This window comes from Semicossyphus pulcher, unplaced genomic scaffold, assembly GCF_022749685.1.
Source record: "Semicossyphus pulcher isolate SPU_LCO1_2020_fin unplaced genomic scaffold, fSemPul1.0.p SCAF_3, whole genome shotgun sequence".
Lineage (NCBI taxonomy): Eukaryota > Metazoa > Chordata > Actinopteri > Labriformes > Labridae > Semicossyphus > Semicossyphus pulcher.
Genome location: NW_027211704.1, coordinates 1,957,986 through 1,984,468, shown reverse-complemented (window position 1 = coordinate 1,984,468; position 26,483 = coordinate 1,957,986).

Genomic DNA, 26,483 nt, shown 5'->3' with positions numbered 1-26,483 from the left:
TGCTTCATCAGTCAACCGTCCCATACTGGATTAGTGTGCTGAATTTAAATACACCAGACTGCGCTGTGGCCTTTCATCACTCACACCTCTGATATTGGCAGATATGTTTGAATAAGGAAGTAAGCGTGTGTCACCGAGTGGCGTCGAGGTTGGTTACGAGGCACAACGGGTGGAAAAAGCCAGAGATTGTGACATTCAGGAGCTAATTTAGTTGTTTTCTCCACAGTTTTGTTTGACGATATGCATGCTGAAGATCTACCTGAGAGGTCTGAAGTTGCTTTAAGGAAGAGCAGTAGCTTCTTGGAGTCTTCACTGGCTGCCTGCGTTTAAAGCTCATGGACTAAGCATGGAGGTCCTTCTGTCGGGCCCAGAAATACTCAGTCACACAATCCCTGAAACACCAGAACTTGCACTGAGCTTGCTGGCTGGTGGTAAGCTTTCTATGCAATGTGCTTTCATGAGCCTGTTGGTAGAATATGTGACTGACTTCATACACTATCTGAAAGGCATGTATTTCTGTCTGTTATGCTATTAATCCGACTGATGAATGATTGTATTCTTTGGAAACTACTGTCCTAGTTCTTGGAAGTGAATGGATGTTCTCAACTGCCCTCTAAAAAACACGCAGAAAAAGCTGTCAGTCATTTAGCAAACTCACTGGACTAAATCATAATTGTTGGCAATTATTTCTAATAGTAGCGACAGCAGGCCCTGAAGCCTTTCGGCGTGTTCTCTTTGAAAAGCCAGCGTAGGCGGTTTGCATTGTTCAATGCTGTTTCCCCACTGCTTTGATTAACCACAGAATAACCGCCGTATACGCGCCTTAGCTCAACTCCTTCCCTTCAAAAATCACAAGTTGTCATAATGAGCGCAGGCTATGCACAGTTAACTCCTAACCCCCTTTAAAATATTTAAGCAGAGCTGACAGAAATAATTACCAACATGATATGATATGATGCTTGATACTTACGAGCTGTATGTCCGGAAGTTGTAACAAAAGAGCTTCAAAATCTGGAGCAAACATCAGCTTTGTTAATGCTTTTAAATCACACTACAGCGGCGATGTGAGGTGGATTCATAAGAAGGAATTGATTGAAATGCCTCGTGTGGAAAGCGCTCTCTCAGATGTATTATTGTCTTTTTCAAGAAAGAGATGTGGGAATTAAAACATCACTATTTATTCCACAAAGCATGTATAAATATTGATGCAGCCTTTACATGATGTGCTCCAAAAATTAGTTCAAACAAATCGCACAGCTGTTCAAAATAGGCTTCAGACACTATGAAAGGTTTAGCCCAAGGGGATCTGGCTGCTAATATTTTTGGCGACCATAACCTTCCACAAATGTCACACTATATGTGCTGTGGGCAGGGAGACGGTGCATTGTAATATTCAAGTGCAAATATGTGTTTTTGTGCTTTTGTTCTCAGACAGCCGCACACGGCTGCATGTTTTCTCAGAGAGCGCGGCTGACAGGGAGACGCACTTAAGTTCTCCTGTTTGCACCAAAGTGGAGACGAACATCACGACAGCATCATTACACATGTGCTGAAACACGAGGCAAATTACAGGAAGAATCAAAGCTAACATTAGCTGTAAAACCTCTCTCGCCAACATGCATCATTGTAGGGTTTTTATGTCATTATAATAAAGCTGCACAACATCATTTCAAAATATTTCTAAAATATGTCAACGGAAAAGATTGATTACCTTTTTGTTTATATTCAAAAATTCAACATCAGTAATGACGGGACACGCTGGGGTCAGGGGAGAAGATTGATAGAGAATAAAATGTAGTGTAGATTTAAAGCCTTAAAAATACATCAAGCATCTTTGCAATTAAACCACAGCTAGAAAAGTGCACTCAGGAGAGTGCAGCTCTTTCCAGCAGGTATGTTTAGGTGCATGTGGGTGGGGAAAAGCACCCGTCCTACCTCCTCCTGTAGTTCACAAAGAATGACTGTAACTTTGGCTCTGGACGGGTTAGAGCCTACATTTTCACACTGAACATATTTGAAAGCATTACATTAACCTAAAGACAATACAAAGGCACAGAAAGGCTTACATTAAACACAATCATTTACAGGAGGAACATGACACTGGGGAGCATCCCATTGTCTCTTCAGAGCATGTGATTGTTGACCCTTCTCGTGACAGCAGAAGGAATGGGTGATCATCCAATAATCTACTGTGGATGGTGTCCTTTTCTCGGATGTGCAACAAAATAAAAAACTGTAAAAACTGGACACCAGGTGTTGCCTATACATCACATACAAAAGGATAGTAAAGGCCTGAAGTCACAGGGACCTTTACCTTTCAACCTATGACCACAAAATCTATTAATTTTACCCTTGATCCAAACTTTTTAAGGGTTGGAAGGTGAAATTGACCTTTTAACCTTTTACCACCATATCTTAAAAAATATCACTCCCAGGGTTCCTGAGATTTTCTACATAATGGGACAGACCTGAAAACGTATTCATCTCGCCTTACTTTAGTGTTTCATAAACTCGAGAGGTTGAAACAAATATTAGGCTATTCGATCCAGCAGTGTGCATGGATGCCTTCTTTAAAGTGGAGAAATAAGGAACCCCTTGCCAGCGGCCCCGTTCCCAAATCAAGAGCAAATCCAGCAAGGGGTCGGGGGGTCTGCACCAAAAGGACTGTGATAGTCAGACACTTTGCTTCCTGCTAATGTTGGGTATTATGCAACAATTTGCATCAATGTAAAAGCCCTCTGCTACGATCAACGTTAATGTAGAGTAGAGAAGTACAGCTGCCTGATTATATTACGGATTAACACATCAAGTCATAGACACAGGTAGCTTTGATACCTCGAGTCCAAAGCCTATCATAAAGGATCAGAGAAGCCTCACCTTTAAGATTAATGTACACCAATGTACAATGGTTGAGTATTATCTTTCAGTATATTATCGTCTCTTATGTGGGCATTATAGAATAAATCTCAGTTCAACCTTCACCTTACCCCTCAGGATGAAAAGGATAACATGGCCGTTGGAAAATTAATCCCTGAATCAACAACTACTCAGCATGTGCAACTCTGGGAAGTCTATGATGTCATCATTTGAGCAGTTTTGCTCTGTCCCTCTTCTCTGACCTTTGTGCTTCTTGGACAGACACAGACTTCTGCCTGGAGAAGATACTAACACGTGTTGATCACCATTTTGATCAGGTTTTTAAGCATACAGGTATAACTGGTGCAGTAGTAAAATTAGCTGCAGACAGACAGAAGCACGCACACACTCAGGTACAAGACCAAACATGTGATCCCCTCCAGACCAACGCCTTGCATAGATAATAAGAACTGTAGCATTACTGAGTAGAGTGTGTCACATGAGTTTAGTGCCTGAACTCGCTGCACAGGACTTGCTCTTAAAAATTAATGTACAGATATACGGAGAGGCTTTGATGAGATCAGTCAGATCAGATATGTTGATCTGTGTTCTCTTAGAAGCTGGCGGTCTAATCCTGACCTTCAAGTGAAACTGAATGTGCAGAAAAGTGTGAACATTTATGGCTTTACTCAGAGACATTCATTATAGTTTTTTCCAGTATATGTTCTGGACAGTGGCCCTTAAAAAGAATCAGAAACATATAAAAAAAAAAACCTCATTGATGGGCCAAAATGGACTTTTTGGTTTGGATGTGGAGTGTCAAAGTTTCTCACCGTATGTCCAAATTTTAGCAGCTATGGGGAAGTCATGATCCAACAGGTGTTTCTGTCATACACTCTCGGCTGCATGTACTAGAGTACATGAAAGCTGAAGTCTACAGCTTGTCCGTTTTTCCAGGTGTAGGAAAGACATGAAGCAATGGCACTTTGTAATATCGTTCCATCTTTTCAGCAGTAATTCAGAGAGACATCCGGACGGAGGACGTAATGGGATATCACAAGCCAGAATGAATCACTGCTCCCAGTCAGAAAGCTTATTACTGTTGAAGGGAATATAGTACCATAGAGGAATATATTAGGCTAATATTCTCCAGCATATACAACGTGGAACATAACACACGAGACAAAAACATTGACTTTTAGTGCCTCTGACGCCAGAGGTTTTTATTAAATATTCAAGAACCGGGACCGGTTGATTTGTTGGAATTAGATCTGCAAACTTTTAAGACATTGGTATCAGGAACGCCTGATCAGAGTGTGCGTCATACATGCACATGTATTCTGCAATAATAAATGTGAAAGAAAATGACACTTAGAAATCTGTCCAGGGTAGTTCAAGCAGACAGTACTGGCAGGCACCCCGCCAGCTGAGACATCCGGGCATAAATCATTGCACAATCTGAATATGTGAGGCTGCATGTGCTCTGTAGGTGCCTCAGCACTGGGTGGGATATATTATCGCATTCACTTTCTTCCTCCTATGCGATACTGCGTTAAAGCTCAGCCTTATTTTTTACCTGTTTTTTTTTTTTTTTAGCCCACCTGCCTGCACCTCTTTGTGTCGGCTCCCCAGCACAACACCACTCCAAAGCTGCGCTGACCACCACTGATCACAGAACATGCGATGTGGTGCATTCACTGAAGCTCTGTGCCTCTTCAAAAAGAAGGACTATTGTGACATCTCTATGCTCTCTTCCTCTGTCTCTCTCTAGTGCCTGTGTTTTCATACTAGTGCACTTTAGTGATGTGCAGTTCAACACACTCGTAGGACTGGTCTACTCATCCCTTTTTTTTTTATCCATTCTTCATCCTACAACAAGGAAGTCAGGTAGCAGGCAGCCTGACCCAGAGTTCGATCTAATGAGACACAAAGAGAGTAGGAAGAGGAGGAAAAACTGGGGCCTGTCCATGAGGAAACTTCAAACCAGGGAACAATGGCATTGTGAAATACTTCACGTAAAAAGAGACTGGATGGAAGAGAAGAAACACCAAAGACTACCCAGGCTTTGACGGCCTATTCAGCACATAGAGACCAGTGACCTTTAAAGGTAAGTGCTCATCAGACTCAAGCTGGGGCCATTAATTGGCCACATTTCTTTTTCACTACTCTCCTTCCAGATCCAGCTTATATACCGCCCAGTACAATCAAGAAATCATTATGTGATTTTATAAACCTACATTTAGAAAAATCTAAAAACACTTCATATCTAAAAATAACCGAATATCATGTTGCAAGAAGTCAGTATAAGATTCACAATCCTACTATACGTGCTGCTCTGAAAATGCAAATAACCAGCTGATCATGTTTCACAGTCCCTCTACTAAATAATAAAACACACACAGTCAGACTTTAGTGGTCATTGTGGTCAGTGTCATTTTTAAAATCCAATTCTCACCTGGTTGAATTATTGGAATTTTGCATTATTATTATTAAAATCTTTTTTTCAATTTCCACACTTTCTATCTTCAGAAATAAACATATTGAGCCCAAAGTAAACACATACGCCAACACAACACATGGATAAAAATATTAATATCAAAAACAATAAACTTCAGAAAAAAACAGACGGAATGACCAAAAAAACAAGAATAGAGTGGATCCAAAGTAAAACTCAAAAATAGTAAAAATAAGATGAAAAAAGATGAGAGTGGAATGCTAAACAAAAGACATTTAAAGCTCCTGTGAGCAACTTACAGTTTGTGTTGATTTTGGCGCCCCCTGTGGACAAAGCCGTACCTCTTGTCTTTTTGCTGATTTTGTCCTGCACATGCTTAAAGTGATTATCTCAAAGATGCTCATGTTAATAAATGTCTGTTAAGTCTCTATCTATCACCGAATGAGGTAACACAACAGTGACTGAGCCTATGGCCCACTGATGAAAGCCTTTGCATTTGCAGTGTTTCAGACTGGGTGTCTGTGGCGACACACAAGTGGCCAGTGGCCCAGTTAGTGACGCGATTTCCATCAGGTGGCACCAAAGAGAATTACAACCTTAAGTGTTTTTAAACAAAAAATCTCATCCTGGTTCTTTAACAGTCACATGTATCACTCACTTTAAATTTCTGCCCTGGAAAATGTAAACAAAGGCAGCGTGCAGTTAATCTCTTCGTCTGACACCTACCCCCTCACCGCCAGCAGTTTCAGGCATTAAAAATAACTTAACAGAAATAATCTTGTCGCTGATGGTCTGGTTTGCTTTTGTAGGTCATAGAGAGTCATCAGAATGAATTTAAGCCTGTTTCATAACCAGCGAAAAACTCCTCACAGGAGCTTTAAATAAAAACAAGATACTAACTTATATTACAATAAAATATCTTAAATGCATAAAATGACTTAAATAAAACCACACCATATAGAAAACACTGCGTCAACTCAAGTATACTACATTTAAAAGAAGTGCGACAGTGCACATAAAAGCCGAAAGTAAAAAGATACGTATTGAGATATGTACTGAAAGTCTGAGCCAAAGCTTTTGGTCGTAATTTATAAAGGCTGAACAATAGTCTAGAAAACGACGGAGGAATCAAAGTCTTCACACGCCTTTCTGTGCTTGTGATCCTTATTTACACTTTAACATTTGATCCTTTGGACCAGGTACTTGGAGCTGTAATCAAAGGCCTGTCGACCTGGAGTTGAGCTCGGGGGTTAAAATGAGTCCCTGAACAGAAGTGTGTGCTGAGAAAAAAGCCATTCTAACATCAGGCAGAAGAGGGCGGCCGCTGTGTAAGTGTATGTTGGCTTGATGATAACATCTGCTGGCTAGCGATTGGAAGTTTGTACGGCTATATCTCCAGCTTAAGGAGGAACAAATGAGGCTGCATTGCTTTAACCTACACTTTACCTCACTTTATCTCTCCGAGCACTGACCTATCAGTAACTTTAAACACACCAAGGCAAACAGTGGGGAGGCTATTAGTAAGGGAAACTCCAACATTTAATTATTTATGGAGACAATTATCACCACAAAGCAGCGAGCGCGAGTGTATCAAACGGGTCGGGCGGAGACGGAGAGGGAAAACACAGACAGAACAAAAGGTGAGAAAACTGCTCTTACAAGAAAGTGAGAGCCAATGAGGCCACGCTGTTGTCTAATGCAAAACCATTGGTCTTTTATCTGGGTCTCAATTATTCAACACGAAAGCAGCCTCCCCCTGTGAGGAGAGGGGAGATATTGGACTCTACATTACCTTTTCGACAGGGGAATAGTGGGACCGCAGTACATTCCACCTGAGAGGCTGTTCTGGGACCAGGCGCCGGCTGCGCCCCTAATGACATCATCCATTTCTTGGGGCCTCCTGGAACACGATTATGGTGATTTACAATTTATTCACATCTGTTGTTGTGTTGACTTGCTTTGTACTTGCTTCAGCTGCTCACAGCTCTGTGATCTACTTCTCTGGGCTGGTTGAACTGCAGATAGCCGGTAGTCTCTAAGCTAAACCTGTTTTTGGTCATCAGATCACATACAGAAAAATACATGTAATCTGTATCATTAATAATATGGTGTTGATGCACATATCACATCTGTCACTGTAAATGAGCTGCACTACATAGGAGCAGATACTGTGATCTACAAAAACTCAATTAAATATATTGAGTCAGACAGATGTCACATGTATCATCCTCCCGTGAACCCACCGCCCACTCTCTGCAATATGATGAAAGTGGATCATTCTGCAGCTGAGTGTAAGATAATTATATTGACAGTAAACATGTCAGAGGTGTAGGCAAAATACTATTTGGAATAACATCAAACATATTCTGTGTGATTTATTAATGTCTGCAGGGATCAATTATGAAAGCACAGATGGAGCGTGTGGTGAGCCTTGGCAAATTACAAACCATTACAGTTTGACCCCGGCCTGAATCGAGGGTGCTCGCACACCTGGCTTTGGTGTGGCGGTACGTCTGCTTGATTATTTCAGTTTGTTTGAGCTTGTGTGAAGCTGATAATCAAACTCTGGTGTGAAATAAACAGAGTGGGTCGGTACGTCTTGGTCCCTTTTCTAAGCTGACCATGGAGGGCTTTGTTTCTTCTGTGAATGAAAAACACAAGCAAAGGAATTTGTGATAGTAACTGAGTGATTTAGGCATCAATGAAAAGCTAGTCCTGTGGGTGTGAGGAGGATATTCAAAAAGAAAGAGATTTAACCAGAAAAAAGAACTGTGTCAATGGAAGACTCGGACTGTGATTACTTCACATAAACTCAATATGTTCTGATGCCTGACTGACAGGAAAGGTTTACTCCTGAAAAATTATACAGTATATACCTGTTCTCCAATATGACATGAAAATAGGAACACTTCCTGGACTCAAAAATAGTGCTGCTCTTAGGATACACATCAGATGACAAGAAAGCTGAAAGGCATCTCTTTCAGAACAATTAAAATGCCTTAATCGTCTCGGCTTGTTAGTGCAGACCTTAACATTAACTGCACTGTGTTTGTGCATTAAAACCTTTGTCAGGGCATCAAGCTGAAGGAAAAGCAGACCATGTTATAGTGCTATAACATAATGCAATAGGAATCCTCCACTTTGACATGGTGATGTTGTCTAGAGAGACTTAAACTTAAACTGTGTAGTGGATTTATAAAGCTTCAGCAGATGGTGTTGTCAGGGTGGGTGAACAGTTGGAGAGTGATGCCAGGCAAACACAGGGTTACATTTTCTTAAGTTTAGGCCAAAAAAACTCCTCGGTCACGTTAGAGAAAATATCATGTTTCAGTTGAAATATTTACCTGCTCAGTTACGTCCGTGATGTAAGTTAGGTACATTATGTAAGCTAACGTTGACTCATCTCTCTGCTGAGGCAGAATTTCTCGCTCTTTGTACTGTGTAACCTTCCTCTTTTAATCCCATCATAATTGCTACGACGTTCTGTTAGGACATTCTGCATTTACAAGAAAAGAAAAGAACAAAACAAAGTGACATAATGAACGGAGCACAAAGGGAACATACTGTACTGTCATCTAATGGCTCCTCAGACAACAAACATTAACTGTATGTTGTTTAGGGTCAATGGATCAACACAAACTAAACAAAATCAGTTTAAGCCTGAATTTAGAAGTTAAAGTTATAATCTCAGATTCGTTCTCTTTGGCGCCACCTGTGGTGACAAACGGTAATTGCGGGAGCACACTTCCCAGATATCCAGACAGTGCTGCATGTGTGACGTCCACGGTCGGCTCCGGTTGTAACTCTTGATTTTCCTGGCTGGCGGTCGCTTTCCTTTTCAGACTGTTTGCTTCATCTGAGCGTCGAGTTTGTTTCTTCTTCTTTGGATTTTCACTTCTTGTTGAAGTTGTATCTGTAGTCATCCATCTTTTCTTTGTTTGTTCAGCCACAGACACCCAGTCCATAATAATACTATATACTGCAAATGCAAATGCTTTCATCAGTGGGCCATAGGCTCAGTCACCATTGTGTTACCTCATTCAGAGATAGATAGAGACTTAACAGACATTTATTTAAATGAAAATCACTTAACTAAGAGATTAATCCAGGAGGGTTACCAACAGTTAAATCAGTTGTGCAGCAGCAGGTGCGGCCAGCATCCTGTCGTCAACAGGGGTTTGCATATGATTACACTAGCACAGCACTGTCAGTCATGTCCCATCATGCACCTGTGTATCAAACGCTGAGACATTAAACAATGAAAACACAAAATACCCCCATCTGACCAACTATAACACACTATTAACTTAAATTCAAATTGTCGGCAGATGGCCAATTTCCTTTCCTGCAGGCAATTTCAATATAGCTCACACATCATATTACATGACATGTGGCTGCTGCAGGGATTACTTATATCATGTTGTTGCCAGCTGGTATACGCACCTTGACTGACCTTTGCTGTACAGATGACAGAGCTCATAAGCATGCTTAATAAATGAAACATGCCTGTATGCTCATCCCTCACACACAGACTGTATGCATGCACACATATTACAGAGACTGCCAGCGTAATCCAGTCTATCTCCTCTGTCTCTAATATATTACACTGGTGTGAGTGATGAGCACAAGGAGAGACCGACTATGACTGGTGCAGAACCAATTTAAATTTTCAGATTGCCAGGAAGGGCAACATGAGGGGAGGCAGGCGCGGTCAGACTACAAGCTACAGGAGAGGTTTATCAATGAATACAGAATTCATTTGAGGATGAACCTCATTCTGAGGATCTGAGTCCCCCTCCCTTATCGCCCGGTCTGGAACTGATTGGTTAAACAGGCAAGATGACTGTGCATCTGATGACTGCACAACACTGTTGTTCACAGCAGGCACTGATAGATAGGGAGGAAGAAAAGGTAGAAGGCTCATTTCATTTCATTTTTAACACACTCCAAAGACATGAGACACGTTTGAGACGGACACCTTCGATGAATGCTGCTGTGGAGATAAGATACTATCAGATGTTCAGGGGGAGGAAACTTGGCCGTGCTGCATATTGTCTATATCAGCATTCATGAGGAATATTTAATGGAAGGAAATGACACCCTTTTAATTCAGCACAAATGTAATTAAGTAATTTGGCTCCCTGCAAACAGCACCTAATGAATGTTTGGGATACTTTGTTATTTTTCTACCAGTTTCAGTAATTCCTGCTGTGTTTAGACAAGAATCGTCGGTACAGGATCACTGAATTACAAATGTCGTTACAACGAGAGACTCTTCTTCGTCATCAGCGGTTGCTTTGATGTAATAAGTTATTTTGCACAAAATCTAATTATTATAACAGGAAAATCATCAGAAACAACCTCAAAGGATCTATAATTTTCTACTTCTCTCAAGAACTGTGTCTGAGTGTACACATGAAGTTAATCAGGTTCTCACGCATACACAGAATACACTCAGCCATAACATTATGACCACTGACAGATTGAGTAAATAACATTGATCATCTCGTTACAATGGCCCCCGTCAGTGGGTGGGATATGTTAGGCAGCAGGTGAACATTTTGTCCTTGAAGTTGATGAGTTGGAAGCAGGAAAAATGGGTGTAAGGATGTGAGCGACTTCGACAAGGGCCACGTTTTGATGGCTAGATGACTGGGTCAGAGAATCTCCAAACCTGCAGCTCTTGTGGGGTGTTCCCGGGCTGCAGGGGGTCAGCACCGACCAAAAGTGGTCCAAGGAAGGAAAACCGGTGAACTGGCAACAGGGTCATGGGTGGCCGAGGCTCATTGATGCGCGTGGAAAGTGAAGGCTGGCCTGTGTGGTCTGATCCAACGGAAGAGTTACTAAAGCTCAAACTGCTGAAAGAGTTAATGCTGGTTCTGATAGAAAGGTGTCAGAACACACAGAGCAGCACAGTTTGTTGTGTATGGGGCTGCATAGCTGCAGACAGGTCTGGGTGACCCCTGTCCACCGCCGAAAGCCCTACCATAGGTACCTGAGCATCAGAGCTGGACCACGGAGCGATGGAAGAAGGTGGCCATATCTGATGAATCATGTTTTCTTTTATATCATGTGGATGGACAGGTGCTTGAGCGTCGCTTACCCGGGGACGACATGGCACCAGGATGCACTATGGGAAGAAGGCGAGCCGCGGAGGCAGTGTGATACTTTGGGCAACGTTCTGCTGAGAAACCTTGGGTCCTCCCATTCATGTGGATGTTACTTTGATACGTACCACCTACCTGAACATTGTTGGAGACTAAGTGCACCCCTTCATGGAAACAGTATTCCCTAATGGCAGTGGCCTCTTTCAGCAGAACAACGACTTGACCTCCAAATTCCCCAGATCTCAATTTAATCGAGCATCTGTGGGATGTGCTGGAAAAACAAGTCTGATCCACTGAGGCCACCCTCGCAGCTTACAGGACTTAAAGTATCTGCTGCTAACGTCTTGGTGCCAGATACCTCAGTCCATGCCTCGACGGGTCAGGGCTGTTTTGGCAGCAAAAGGGGACCTACACAATATAAGGCAGGTGGTCATAATGTTGTGGCTGATTGGTGTATATGTGCGTGAGAATCTGTCTCTGTCTGTGTGTGAGACATGAGCCTGTGTGTTTCTGTCCATGTGTCACACAGAATTGAGTTCCTTGAGTAAAACATCCCAGCTACACACACTTCAAAGAGCAGCAGTGGTGAGGCTCAGCAGGGAAGTGACTCAGGCCCCCAAAGAGACCAGGGGAGGGAATCAAACTGGCTGCCATATTTTGTGGTCAGCCACTTTGACAGGGGTTGTGCTTTCCATCTCCCATCTCTCTCTCTCTCTCTATACCACTCACTCCTTCCGCCATCCTTCCTCTAAGCTATCATGTCAGCCCCAAATTGAAGATTGTAGATTATCTTTGAAACTTGCCCTGCAGCCGGCGCGAGTTGCATGCAATAAAACTTTAAACCAAAGGGATAAGATCAGCTGAAACCATAAAAATGATGTCCTGCGTTGAAGCTCATGTGAATGTCTGGCACTGCAGGTAAAGCATGGATTACCAGAGGCAGCTTCAGGGGGGCTGATAGGAGGATTGTGTGACCTTTTGTTGCTGTTTTGAACCTGTTGTTAGCCTTTGAGCTAAGCTAAATTAAATATTCCATGACAGCGGCATTGATCCGCCAATTTCACTCTCTGTGAAAGTGATAAGTATACTGACATATAAACATGTATGATTTCATTCTATTAAGTATTTTATGAGTTTCAGTGTTTCTTGAATAAATAAAAAACAGGATAACATTCGTCTCATGTCAATATTGAAGAGAAATGTGCCTCAAAAAACACATCAATCGATGCATTTATACAGTACATGTGCTTGTATGTGGCTACGGAAATCGTCATATCGTCATGATGGAGCTTTATGGCCTCGGTGGGACCAAAATTAGGGGAAAGCTTCAGCTTCTTTTCCTCATCGGGAAAGTTTATTTTGCTCTGCTGCCAGAGGTGACTCTGATAATCATGTGCAGCTTCACGGTGAGGAGAGGTCAGGGGCCACTTTCGAAGAACATCTCATTTACATTTCCTCCATATATCCGAGTTCTAACTGACACTATGTTGGAGTAACTTCTGTTGAGTGGGCAGCTGAGAATTAAATATCCTGTTCAAGGACACGTTGACAGGACACATTATAATAATTTCAATAATTGACAGCAATTATTGTTGCAGTCAAACCAGTGAAGGCACCCTTTCTATAATCACCTGACCAGAGACGACAGCTGGTTCCAAATGCTGCTGCTCGACTTTTAACTGGTACCAAAAAACAAGAGCACATCACCCCAGTTTTAGCATCTATTCATTGGCTCCCGGATCTTATTCGGATTGATTTTAAAATTCTTCTCTTTGTTTTTAAATGTCTTCATGGTCTTAGTATCCGTCTGACCTGCTCCAGCCGTACGCTCCCTCACGCTCCCTCAGCGTCAGCAGATCAGTCATTGTTAGTCGTCCCAAAGACGGAGAGGAAGTCGAGAGGGGACCGAGCTTTTTCAGTCACTGCCCCAAAACTCTGGAATGAGTTGCCTTTGATCATCAGGCAGGTCGACTCACTTCCTGTTTTTAAATCGTCTCTTAAAACACATTTTTTCTCTTTGGCTTTTAACTCAGTTTGAGATGCTGCCTTTTATTGTCTTCTATTGTTTGAACTGTTTTTCATTGTTTTTTTATGTGTGTGTGCAGCACTTTGGCCAACTGTGTTGTTCGAAAGTGCCTTATACATAAAGTTGAGTTGAGTTGAGAGGCAGGTCTGATAGTCTTGTTGTGTTAAGGAGAAAAGAGAAAAGTCAACACTGAGTTTGTGTCTCTGCTGACCGGCAGACTGTGAGAGGACAAGGTGACTGTCAATCATTTTCTATTTGGCCAACCAGACGCTTACAGTCATGCATCAGTCAAAAACGGTTTTCACCAATGGGCCGTCTGAACCAGTTGTCAATAATTGAATTAAGCAAATCATATCATAGTATTATAACGAGGAAGTATTGGTAGAGCCAGACTGACAGCTGCTTTAATTAATGCTGTGGAACTGTTGTATGTCACACAAGTAATTTTTATTATATCATATTTTTTGGCAAAAAATTGACCTTTAGAATTCTGCATAAAAATGCAGAAGGTTTCTGTTTAAAGTCCAAGAATAAATGTCAAATAACTCGTTGCTTGCACAGTTGCTTCTCACGTTGCTAGTTGGACTGTAAACAATGGCAACGTATGGAAAAGGAAGTCTTGGCTCGCTAACCACTGGCTACACCGCAAGCAGCCTAAAGTTGTCAGTTTCTCCCAGAGGCTACATCGTCTTCAGACGACAGATGATGGGCTCCAAGGATGGATTCTCAATAACTGGTCAGGTAATCAATAACTGGTCAGGTAATCAATAAGGCCTTTTTGGAAAGTTACGCCCAAGTTGTTTGCAGACATCACTGATTTATGCAACATTTCATCCAACCGACGTATTCTTGACTATATAATATAAATGGGACAATAAGTTATAACTGTTAACTCATTGTCCATAACAGTCAATGTTTCCCTTACAGTTGGGAAGCAGCCCACGTGCTAGATAATTCTTGTCTCATCTGTTGTCTGATAACTGATTAGATCAGTGATATTCAGGAGCAGGAGCCAACCCAGCAGGGAATGCTTGCGGGAGCGTCACTGGAATGGGCACCAATCCTGATCCAGGCGGGAGGACAACGTAACAGAGCTGCTTCCTGACTGTATAGAAAACACTGATTGGGATGAACGTTGTGAATTTTCTTTCACGGTCCATTCCCCTTATTCTCCGTCCCCCCCCTTCTTCTGTAAGAAAGGCCAAATTAAAAGAGATTAACGACTGGTTCAGGCTGCGTATTGATGAAATCATTTTCTGAATGACAAAGGATTGTAATCCTCTGATTGGCCAAATTAAAAAATGATTGACAGTTACCCTAGTCCCCCCAAGTCTCCTGTCTGGAGAGATACCCTTCTTGTTAACGGAGCACATTTCCTGGAGTCAAACTAATGCTAAATGTGAAAGATAACCCTCTCCTCACTCGTCAGAATGACTGCTACTTTAATGCTATCAGGACGGTAGCATGAAATCCTTTTGCAATATTTTGCTCATTGATGTTTGCGAGAAAGCACAGCACTGACTTTTGGGCAGCATGTTATGTTTGCAAGCAGTCACAGTTTCTGTTATGTCGATGTGTGAAATCAAAGCACGACCAAACCAATTACTGTGTTGCTGAATTTCATTTGATGTGGAAACCTAATTGAATGCACCAATCAAAATGGTGGGCTAGTTTGATTGGCAAAGTATTAACACAACCCGGTGCCCTCAATATTTCTCGACATAAGATTGTCGGACTCTGGAAGGAGTTATTGAAATGCACGGCCACGGCTCTCCGGGAGGTATTTCATTTGCAGAGGTAAATCATTTCTTTCCTTTAATGTCTGAGGAACAGACTGAGTGGTGCCTTTGATCATTGCCACTGTGAACATGGCAAAAATAGCCTGAGCTGAATGAGTCGAAATGAATTTCTGAAAACACTAACTTTTACCCATTAAAAAAACCCAGCACTTTATCTGTTCTTCTTGACAATGGTTATCATTAATAATACTGACTTTAGAAGAAGCTGTTGCATAATCTTAAACTTAGTAAAATGTTCTCAGACTTCCGAGAACATATTGGTACTTGAGAATTTCGTTTCATATAAAATATTGTCATATGTGGTTAAATCAAAGATCTTTTTTCTCCAATGTCATATTGGTAATAACGGATTATATTGCTGGAACGACGATATGCGGAAGGTTTTTCACATCATCTCATGAAAGAATATCTTTGTCTTTTTCTCTGGTTTCTCCTGACAAAAGCAGCCAAATTATGAGGCAGGGAGAAACTATCTCTGTCAAGCAGATACAATAAGCATTGATAAGATATGGGCTATCTACCTGCAACAATGGAGCTGCCATTACACATAATGCTCTCCGCCTGTCTTTGGCCCTGCAGAGACAGGCAGGGAGGAGCGGGATAGTGTGACCCGGTGAATAACAGATAAAAGCCTGGGCAATCACGGCAGGCCCACAACATTAAAACCTTTTATAGATTTCTGCATGCTGCCATTTTCTGATGAGAGGGACATTTTCAATGGGTTGTGATTGCTACTGTCAGAGGATCAGGGCTCAGTAAATGGAGGGTTTGAGGGTCGCTGCAGATGGAGAGAAAAGAGAAAAAACTCAGTTTTGATCATTACCTCGTTTCTACTTGATATTCATTGTGTCTCCTTCAGTCAGTGTCTGTTGAATTTTTGTGTCTCTGCGTGCGACTTGTGTGGGATAAAAGGGGTGAGGCACTCAACCCTGTTAACACTCAAAGTGTGGGTCAAATATATAAATCAATTCAGGAAAGTCGGACAGGAATGTTGATTTTCTGAATCAAACATGCACCCTATTATTTTACGGATATGAGTTTCCAGATAAGAATAAGGCACGCTGCAGTGCAAACACATCTCAGCACAGATATTATAGACATTATGACAGACTCACTCAGATTGTATTTTTATAAGTTTATCAAGTTTGCATTTCATTCAAACCTTCAGCAGTTGTCTCAGTGTGTCATCAGACAGAGGGAGACAGATACATGCGTTTTGAGGTCACAGCTTTTTCACAAACACGCTCAGTTGAATAATTCTGATCATGATGTAACTTTGAGAGGGAATAAAAAGGCATCCTGAAGTTATGTATTCTTATTTATGGTGTTGCTGTTGCACACCTATGACTCATCAAAGAAAGAGCCCAAGTGTAAAAAAAAAACTGAATAAATAATCATTGATTCTTGTTAAATATATGAGATCAGCCAGATGACCACTGACAGGTGAATAACATTGATTAGCTTGTTAGAATGGCTCCTGTCAGTGGGTGGGATACGTTAGGCAGCAAGTAAACAGTTTGTCCTCGACGTTGAAGCAGGAAAAATGGGCAGGTGTAAGGATGTGAGCGACTTAGACAAGAGCCAGATTGTGATGGCTAGACGAGTGAGTCAGTCTCCAAAACTACAACACGACAGGCACACCACGACAAGTTCAAGGTGTTGACTTGGCCTCCAAATTCCCCAGATCTCAGTCTGACTGAGTGTCTGTGGGATGTGCTGGACAAACAGGTCTGATCCATGGAGGCCCCACCTCACAGCTTACAGGACTTAAAGGATCTGCTGCTCACGTCTTGGTGGCAGATACCTCAGCACACCTTCAGAGCTCTAGTGGAGTCCATGCCTCGATTGAGTCAGGGCTGTTTTGGTGGAAAAAGGAGGACAATTCTAATTTATATATATTTATATATATTTTTGGCTTTTGCCTTTATTATATATGACAGCTGAAGATAGACAGGGAATATGGGGAGCAGAGAGTGGGGGATGACATGCACCAAATGATTGGCAGACCGGGAGTCGACCCTGAGATCAGTGCGACGAGGACTGTAGCCTCTGTGTGTGGCGCGCCTGCTCAACCAACTGAGCTAAACCAGCGCCCCGAAATTCTAAATTTTAAGTGTGACTCAACTTGTTTTCACTCCAGCTCATCAAATACTGATGCCATAATCACACCATGTGGTTTCTCGGGCCAACGAAGAAGGAAAGGTCTGTCGAGTGTCATTCAGACACTCTTCGAAGCATCTGTTTTCTTCCCTCACAAGAACCACACGGTGGGTTAGGTTCCACACTGACTGGAAACCCTTTCTACAAGGGAAAAAGTCCGGCATAGTTTGACCCTTGCCCCCCCTCCAACACCCCATGCTGACTTTATTGGTCTTTATAATGTCTGCACGAGCAGTTGCTCTCAGCATCTACTGGTGGCTTTACATCAGAGGAAGTTGAAAGCCCTGTGCAGCTCATGCAGGTGTTGAAGTGTACCTGTCTGCTGAGGGACAACTTTTAAAATGAGAAAAAGCTGGACTGAAAATGTGGGTTAGCTTCCATGAACAGCATTACAGTCTAATGCAATCCAATGCAACAGACTCGATAAGAATTCTTCTACTGTGAAATGTATGTTTCTGTTGAGTGTATCAAAGAGGTGTTGATTCCACTCTGCCGTGAGTTTTGATGTTTGTGATGTTGTTACACTGAATTTTTTTTACATTAAAATGTGATTTTTTTTCTGCACTATGTCTATCAATACAATGTATAATTAACAACTCCCGTCTTAGAAATATTTGTCATGAAGCATACATGTAAAGACTAAGATCACCTGCGTCAGGGTTGCCATGTACACTCCAGCGGGTCTGACATTCCCTTTAAAGGTTTGGTTTGCAAGATCAAAGGTCCTGCTCTCAGCTCCACTTGGCATTCACAGTCACACTGTGTGAGCAGCACCGACAGCTACGACACCACACTGGCAACATGAACCACATTTCTATCTTTAGTCCCGTCTGCATCCATTATCCAAGAGAAAAAAATGCTCCATCCTGTTTGAGTTCGCAGAGTTTGCATGCTATCTGCGTATTACCACTGCGCATACTTCAGTAATATTGCAGACAAAAGATGAATCCTGATTAAGTTGGATGTGAATTTCTGAAAGATAAACTGACTGAGTGTGGAGCTCTGACAGTCCCGACAACAAGCAGAATATGAAACAGAGCTTCATCTTTAATCAGATACACGCCAGATTTCATTTCAAACCACAACATCCATTCTGGAAAGAAATTACACCTGAACTTCATCATTTAATAACTCAAAGGAGAAATGAATGCACAAGCACAACTGCTTTGCAATCAGAGCTTAAAGTGCACGCTTATTTTAACGCATGAATACAATCTTTTTTTTCATGACCAAATTGAATTTGTCACAGTCAGTGTATGTTTTATGCAGACGTATCATTTGAAACCTTCACATAATCATACAGTATTTGTAAAGTGATATATCAAATGTGACAAATCAAATTGCTTGCGTACATTTACATAACACAGGACTGTTCTGTGTTTGGTTATCCCAATTCACTAATCTGTGTTTCACTGTCAAAACATAAAGCTGTCAAGGAAACATATTGAAATATGTAGAGTGTATCAGCCTCAAGCCTCGAGGTTAGCATTCTCGCTGTCGCCATGTTGCTTTTCTGGAACCAGAAGACTCCGTATGTAGACAAGAGGGTGGTGCTGCGGAGGAGCGAGGGGTATCACAGCTTATCAGTCTGTGCCAGTGGCCATATCATACGCTTGTGACTGAGCCCCCATGTTTCCAACGCAGTGAGATTCTAATGTGTTGATAGCTGACCAGAGTTAAAGAAGCTTTGTAGAACATAGTGGTCTTGCCGCTCACCCACATCAGTGCACAGTGAGCAGGTAACTTCAGCCTCGGAGGAGCCAACAACAATACTGACTCCTATGCACACCAGTTAAACCAGTGTATGAGAAACACTGAGCGAGCGAACAAGCCGAGCCAGGAATGGTGCAGGCAGACGGCGATACCTGCCAATAAGTGCTAACATATTAAACTTTTCACACTTGATCACAGAAAACAACTGAAGCAATTCTTGGACGGCCTGTTACATTTAACCGCAGCGAAGCAGTATGTCTTATATTTGCACAATAAAACATCCAAAAAGGCTCCAACACCACAAACAAGCAGAGTTTAAGTTCAGTGACTTCATGAACTGCGGTGACATGCAGCAGACAGCTAACAGCACATATCCGTCAGCATGACCATGATGATCAACTTCTCACCTTTATGTCATTTGAACGGCTGAGTTATATCAAATTTAGACCCCCGTACATTTGTTATGTTAAGAGAAGCTATAGAGACAGACCCAGACGTAAACATGTGGCCGATTTAATACTCAGCCTAAAAGGGATTGACCTGCTTTTGTTGTCTCCACTGGCCACTCGAGTCAGTAAAGTTTTTAGCACTTTGCGTTCATTTTTCAGCCCTGGATGTTGCTGCTCGGCGCTATTCCTCCGAGTCTCTTCTCCCATTCTTTGACCTTTGACTGTAATTTAGTCTTTCTGCTTTGTGCTCGTCCTTCGGGACTCTATAAGAGTCTTTTACCATTATTTTACTTTCTCAAAGTATTTAATGGTTCACAACAAACACAGAAAACAGTCACTTCTGCATCTTGTGGGTTCCCACTTCACATCCATTATCCCATTAAGCCGTGGGCCCACAGGTTACGCTGAAAGTGGAGGCTCTAAAAGCCAGAGATGGCATGCACGACAAAACCCAGCACACAGTGGAAAACTTCATCACTCCTCCTCTCTCCCACTCCACCTTCTTTCATCCTCTCTCTCTCTCTCTCTCTCTCTCTCAGCAGCCCAGCCATCTTTGCTGAGAATTATGCCAAAACCACTGAGCCCCAGCCTGTAATTCCATATGATTTCCCAGAATGCATAATCCTCTTCTTCATAGACGACATTCCCAAGCGCCATCCCAAGATTTTCTTTACGGAAATGAGACCATAATCCATCACAGGTCATGAAATCCTCTGATCTCACACTTCATAATCACAAAGGGCTCTCGTTATCGTTGCAAAAAGGTGCCACTACAGCAGCCTATCCCCTGCTAACTTTCCTCCCTGATGCCAAGGCGCCCTTATCTGAGCTCACTCACTCCTCAATGCTGGATGAGCTAAGGGTGCTAACCCTCAGATGCACTGAAAAGTGCAAAGGTCAAAGGATCCCACTGGCCAAGTTCCTCATATCATACTCTGCCAAGAGAGGGACCAACACTCTGAGGAGCAAGATGTAAAGCAGACTGGCACACGGGGGAGTTGGTCTGTAAGAGTCCGTACAAAATGTAGAGGTTTCCTTTTATGTATTATAGAGTGAGAAAGGCTTGAATGGCTTTCTGTGAGATGTGAGAGTAAGTTTAGTGGTTAAAGCTCAAGTGATTTTCATGTTTTGCTCTATCACATAAAATCGTCCTCCCTCAGGAGCTCTGAAGCTTCTACCTGTCCTTTAAAAAGTGGGTTGCAAACAAGTGGCTAAATAAGGATGGAAGTTTAGTGGTGGAGCGAGGTCAGGTGGCTGCGATGGAGCTGTTAGCTTTTTACTTCTGCATTCATAAATCTTGTGTTACGTGTACGTGTTATAAACTCTTGTTTAACAGAGCTTTGTTTCTGCAGTAGTCCAAAATCGAATGGACTAATCCCATCGGCTTTTTGTCAAGGGAACAAGGGTGATCTATCTCCTGTGTTGGCCTACAAAACGTTCGACTCTGCAGCACCTTGTTATCCCAACAAGATAAGGTGACACATTACTTTAAAACAAGGTGTCAAAATCAAAACAGCGACTCTGGCTGTGTTTAAAATGCTTTGATTTGCATACACTCAAAAACAATGGGCTGCTCCCTGCTTCACAGCCGGATGAATACTGTAATTTTGTGTTTCTTTGTTTGCTTTTTGCCAAAGTAAAAGTTCAAAACCTAGGACAAGAGTAAATACAGCAGCAGGACAGTCATGAAAGCCTTTTTCATAATCCTCTCTGCTCACACTGGGGACTCTGTTGGAGCAGTGTCTTGCAACATCTGGCTACAGCTTAACCTTCCCCTTCAGCACCCATGAGCCCAGGGGCACACAAACACACACACACACACACACACACGTGTACACACATGCCTCTAGGGTGTGATGCACTCTGACTACAAAGTGATTTTACACTGTGACTGTGCGCCGTGCCATAAAGTGTGTGTGCCTGTGAGTCTGCTGATGGTACTCGGTCTGTGTAGTGATGCCAGTAGTCACACAACCAGGCCGTCAGAGGCAGTGCTGTGTGCCGCCTGATAGTCCAGCAGCCCCACACCCCACAACCGTGCTCCTGTTCACTCCAGTCCAGGAAGCAGAACATAGCGGCTGCTGCACCGGTGCCCACTGGCAACGACTCCTGAGGGATCACATAGCCAGGAGTTCAAGGGTGAAAAAATGGCTGCTGGCAAAGGTCCACCTAGCAGTTGTCTTAACAGGTAGCCTCAGTATTAATTTCATATTTCCTGTGGCTGCACGGCTTCTTCAGGTTGTCATTGCATATAGACCGGGACAGGAGTTATATATATTTTTACCTGCCTGTTTGTTTGTTGTGTCTCAACATTTTAAGCTTTACCTTTTCATCCAGGTTGTGGCATCACCATCAAATAGGCTTTCCGGCACCTGAGCGTTCTCAGTGACAGCTGTGTGGGAGACGTCTTGCGCTGAAAATGGAAAAGGTCTCTCTCTCATAAAAAAGGCCTTGGGGGAGAGAGAAAATAATCCTCCCATCCCCTCTGTTTATTGACCTTCTATTTATTTTCAGAAGCAGTAAAAATTGTGGACAATAACTAAAAAAAGAAGGGCTGCTTTGGCACAAAATATACCAGAATCCACATTCGTGTTCCACCCCGGCCCTTGATGCTTTCTGTGTAATGTTTTAAATAGCCATAATTCCAGTCCGCAGTCCAGAGCAGCAGGCGAGGGTGAAGAATGATATAATTGGTTGTTTTATTCAGCTCGCCCTCTGCGCCTTCTCACTGCTGGCAACGTCTATTTCATTCAGTGGTGCTTTTAAATAATCAATACACCCCCACGGTCTGGTGCGCTTTATGCACATTGAAGAGTGAATGACACATACGGTTTGTTTTGGGAGTTTTGGCATATAGGGGAACCGAGGAGGATGCATTAGTTTGCCTTGAGATGCGTCAGACGGGAGAGTGACGCGAAGTAAGATAAGATTACGTTTAGAAACTGATGTGCACTAAAGAGCTGAGCGAAAACTCTGCGATGCCTTTAAAAAGCACATTAGGATCATAATCAGAAATGTGGAGCATGGCTCCGGCAGCTCTGCACGGAGGAGAGGTGTGTTATTTTCAGAGTCATTGGGATTCAGAATGCACATTGAAGCTGTAACCAGGTGGGCCTCCGCCTAAGGCTGCTGCTTACATATCTTGTGAAGTAATCATCAGGTCTCAGCAGGATATTTTGCTCCCCTTGACCCCTCGCATGCGCACACAAAGCTGGCAGCTGATTTATGTTGAGTGCGGGAGAAATGGCACAACTGCTTAAGAAAGGCTTCAAGTATTTTTTTGCACTGAGGGCTTCAGTGACTTTACATATTCGGGCTGTAGAATTTAAATTACACCAACGGAGAAAAAACGGAGCTCTGACTCGCTGCGAGTGTGAGATGATAAGGAATACATTTTTGTCACTTTCAAATCTGCCTTATCTCCATCAAAGGCCACAAAACCTTTCTCTCAAACAACTTTTGTAATTTAAGAGGGACTGTGTAAAAAAATGAGTTCTTTTTATCCTTTTCAGTGAGAATACTGTGAATTTATACGTCCTTGATGTAGAGCAAAGATGTCGCGTTTTATGAATTTCTCTAGTTGATCTTGGCACCTTCAACTTTAAAATATCTCAGTTATAAAAAAAGGGAGAAAGCCTGTGTTATATCATTAATGGCGTATTTGCAATTTCCTCTAAAAGTCAGAGCCTGAAGAGTTTTACCCAAGAGGCGATTGTTTCAATACTTCATACTGACTGGTGGGGGTAGAATAATGTGTCCTACACTGAGTAATGTCGAACCAAAACTACGAGCAAACACTTCTGCACCAACTCATTTTTCACTGTGTGGCTGAAAAAGGTTTGCTCTGCTTCTGGACAGCCTGGTGTCGGCTGGAGTGTAATCGTCCCAAAGCGGGCACAGCAGGACAGAACCAACAGAGACAAATGTCTCAGTTTAGTATGATCACTGGCAGATCTGGTGCCTCTTCTATTTGTATGAGCTGTATGGAACCTTGTGTGCCTCCCCCATCCCTCTCTCTCTCTTGCTTCCCCTGCTTTACACTGCATTATTTAGTGTATCAACTGAAGATTTATACGTAGTAAACAGCGGATATTAGCCCTTGGCTTGAGAAGATGACTGATCAATATCTCTCTCTCATTGATGGTGAGTGAAGGAGGGATCTATTATTTAAAATGAGCCAGCAATTTAGTAAAATATGAGGCACACTCAGACACACATCCTTCTTAAAGGGATAGTAAGGATTTGTTTTGGTTGGGTTGTATTGATAATCATATATAGTGAGTTTATTACCTTCAGTCTTTGGCGGGCAGCACGGCCAGTGTTTGGGGAAGCCTGCCGGGGTACCGACGCAGTTCTTGTCTGTCTTGCCAGACAGCCATTTCCTTAAACACAAAAGACAACAAATACAAGAAAATAAAAATGAGTGGTTATGATGAAAAGAGGACACTTTTATGAACCAGAGTATTCAGAGGAATAGCTTTAGCAGATAAAGAAGCTGACAGAGAGAGACGGAAAAACTATTTAATGCTATCTGTCCTGACGGTCAGGTTCAGCAGGGCTGTTCAGCAGGGGTCTATCTGGCAGCTATTTACATAAACTTTATTAGAGTTTCATTGTTGTCTGGGGCCAATATCACGCAGCACAACGCAGCCCATCAAAACACATGCACGCAATGTCTTTGAAATCTTTCGAAAAGTCAAGTTTGATTTCACAACAGCTCCAAACAGCTGATGTAAAATCCAGTGTTTAACCTTGTACACATCTCCATGTGGTGTTCTTCATGTGCTACAGGACATATCAGGGACAACATCAGCATCATCTCCATGGCTGGGCCTGTCTGCTTTAAACTGCAGCGTACCAAGGACAGGCTGAACAACACGTGTTCTGATTGGCAGGTTTGAGACGTCACAAACCTAAGGCGCCAATCCCGTTAATGGACGGGGTGACGCTATGTATATCATTATGTGTAACCTATGGCAACCACTTCGGCGATGCGCGAGCCAGCTGTAACCGTCATCGTAATGTTAGCAAACTCACTGCTGACTGCTAACGTTAACGTTACTGCTGCTGATTACTACATTTCAAGCCTCAGATTCGGGGGTCGGCTGAAAGCCATCTACCGTAGGTTGTAAAGTCATTTCTGCAGTACCTCATACAACCCCATTTTAAAAATCCAAACATTTCCTTTAACAATCTTACTGTCTTCTTTTCAACCTGACTCTACCTCACATAAAGCTTTCAGCTTGGATGACAAACATGATACAAGGTTTCTGTCTGTTTTTCTCCCATTAGCTGCCTTTGTCCGTCTCCGTTTCTCGCCCCCGTGCCTTTCGGCTACGAATCCGCTCATCTGCTGCAGATAAACTTTGTCCCTCAATCAGACTGACCCGTGTAACAACCCTCCAACATACCGAACTTTGTAATTCAATCATACAAAAAAGCAAACCGAGCCTGACAAAATGCCGAACAACAGCCTGCCGACTGGCCCTGGGAGGGTGGATGGATTGGTTGTGGTGGTGGAGAAAGCAGGGCGGGGGGGTATTTTGGGGATTCCCCTGCCTCTGTCAGAGTGCCGCAAAGCCATCCATCAAGTCTATTTTTATGGGACTAAAGAGCTAAACCACAAGCCTGGGGGGAGCATATTAAGGGCCTGACAATGGGAGCCGAGGCGATTGATCTATTTAAAACAGCCGGCGCGGTGGTGTGGTGAAAGATTTGTAGCGTTTTCATTTACTTCTGCGTTTTTCACCTCTTGATTAGATCTGGATGGCCTGTGGGTAAACATTGTCAGTAGATGGTATTTGCTCCCTCGAAGGACCCAAATGTGAGCAAGTACAAGGATGTCTGTGTCTAATGGCTGCCCAAACTCGCAACCTTGTTTGTCTGTCTCTTTCTGCTTTTTCAGCCCTTATTAGGGCAAGGTTTCTCTGCACAGGGATGTGCATGCTGAAACCCAATGGCACCGCATTAATTCACTGGTTACTTTAACTGTTATAACTGTGGTTCTATAAGTAGGGAAACATTTCAGTTTTCATGGTTTTAAATACTGTCTTATTTTATCTTATCTATAATTCCTAAATAATGTATTCATGTTTGTTTACGTCTCTTTTGTTAATGAGCCCCTTGAATAGAGGGTAGTTAGTCTCAAGGGCTTTATCCTTGAAATTGTGCAAATAGAAATGCTAATGTTGATGCCGATACGTTTATGATAACCGGGCATTTTTGCTCTTTTTCCATTTAAATACACAGAACGTCGACACAGCAAGCAGCACAAGGCGACTACACGTAAAAGAAGTCTTGCAAAAGCTTACATGGAATAAAAAATGACACTGGAGCAGAAGGCCAACGCTGTGTCATAAAGAAGGCTATAAAGAGACACCTGTGCTCTCCCTGACACAGAACACAGTCCTGAATAGTCTGCTGAGTACATTCATTCAGTTCAAGAATTCAGAACTTTGTCAATAAAAAGTGTGAGGACTCAGAGGAGGCAGGGCCGACCTCTCAGTGACCTCTCAGCTGAGAGAAAAGAACCAGGTGGGTGTAACGTAAGAAAAAAGAATAATAACGATGACGGTGCACCGGCGATTTCCATGAAAGTCAAAACAAGCCATGTTAATATCTCTAAGCACGAGGGTTGTCATGGCACTGAACTTTTCTAACTGTGGTGAAACACTAACGCCCCCTTGCTGTTTGGCGGTTAACTGCCGCCTCGGCCCGCTGCCGGAGTGTGTTGTGTTTATTTAACTACAGCGTGTCCCTCAGGCAGTAATAAATCATCGATACATTATGATAGATATATTAACCACTAATTTCTTTAATGAAATCTGTGATGACCGGCTAGTTGTTGTTGTAGCAGCTAAACTAGCATGACGCGAGACGGCTCACGGACTTGAAACAGCGGTGCTCTGACAGGTTTCC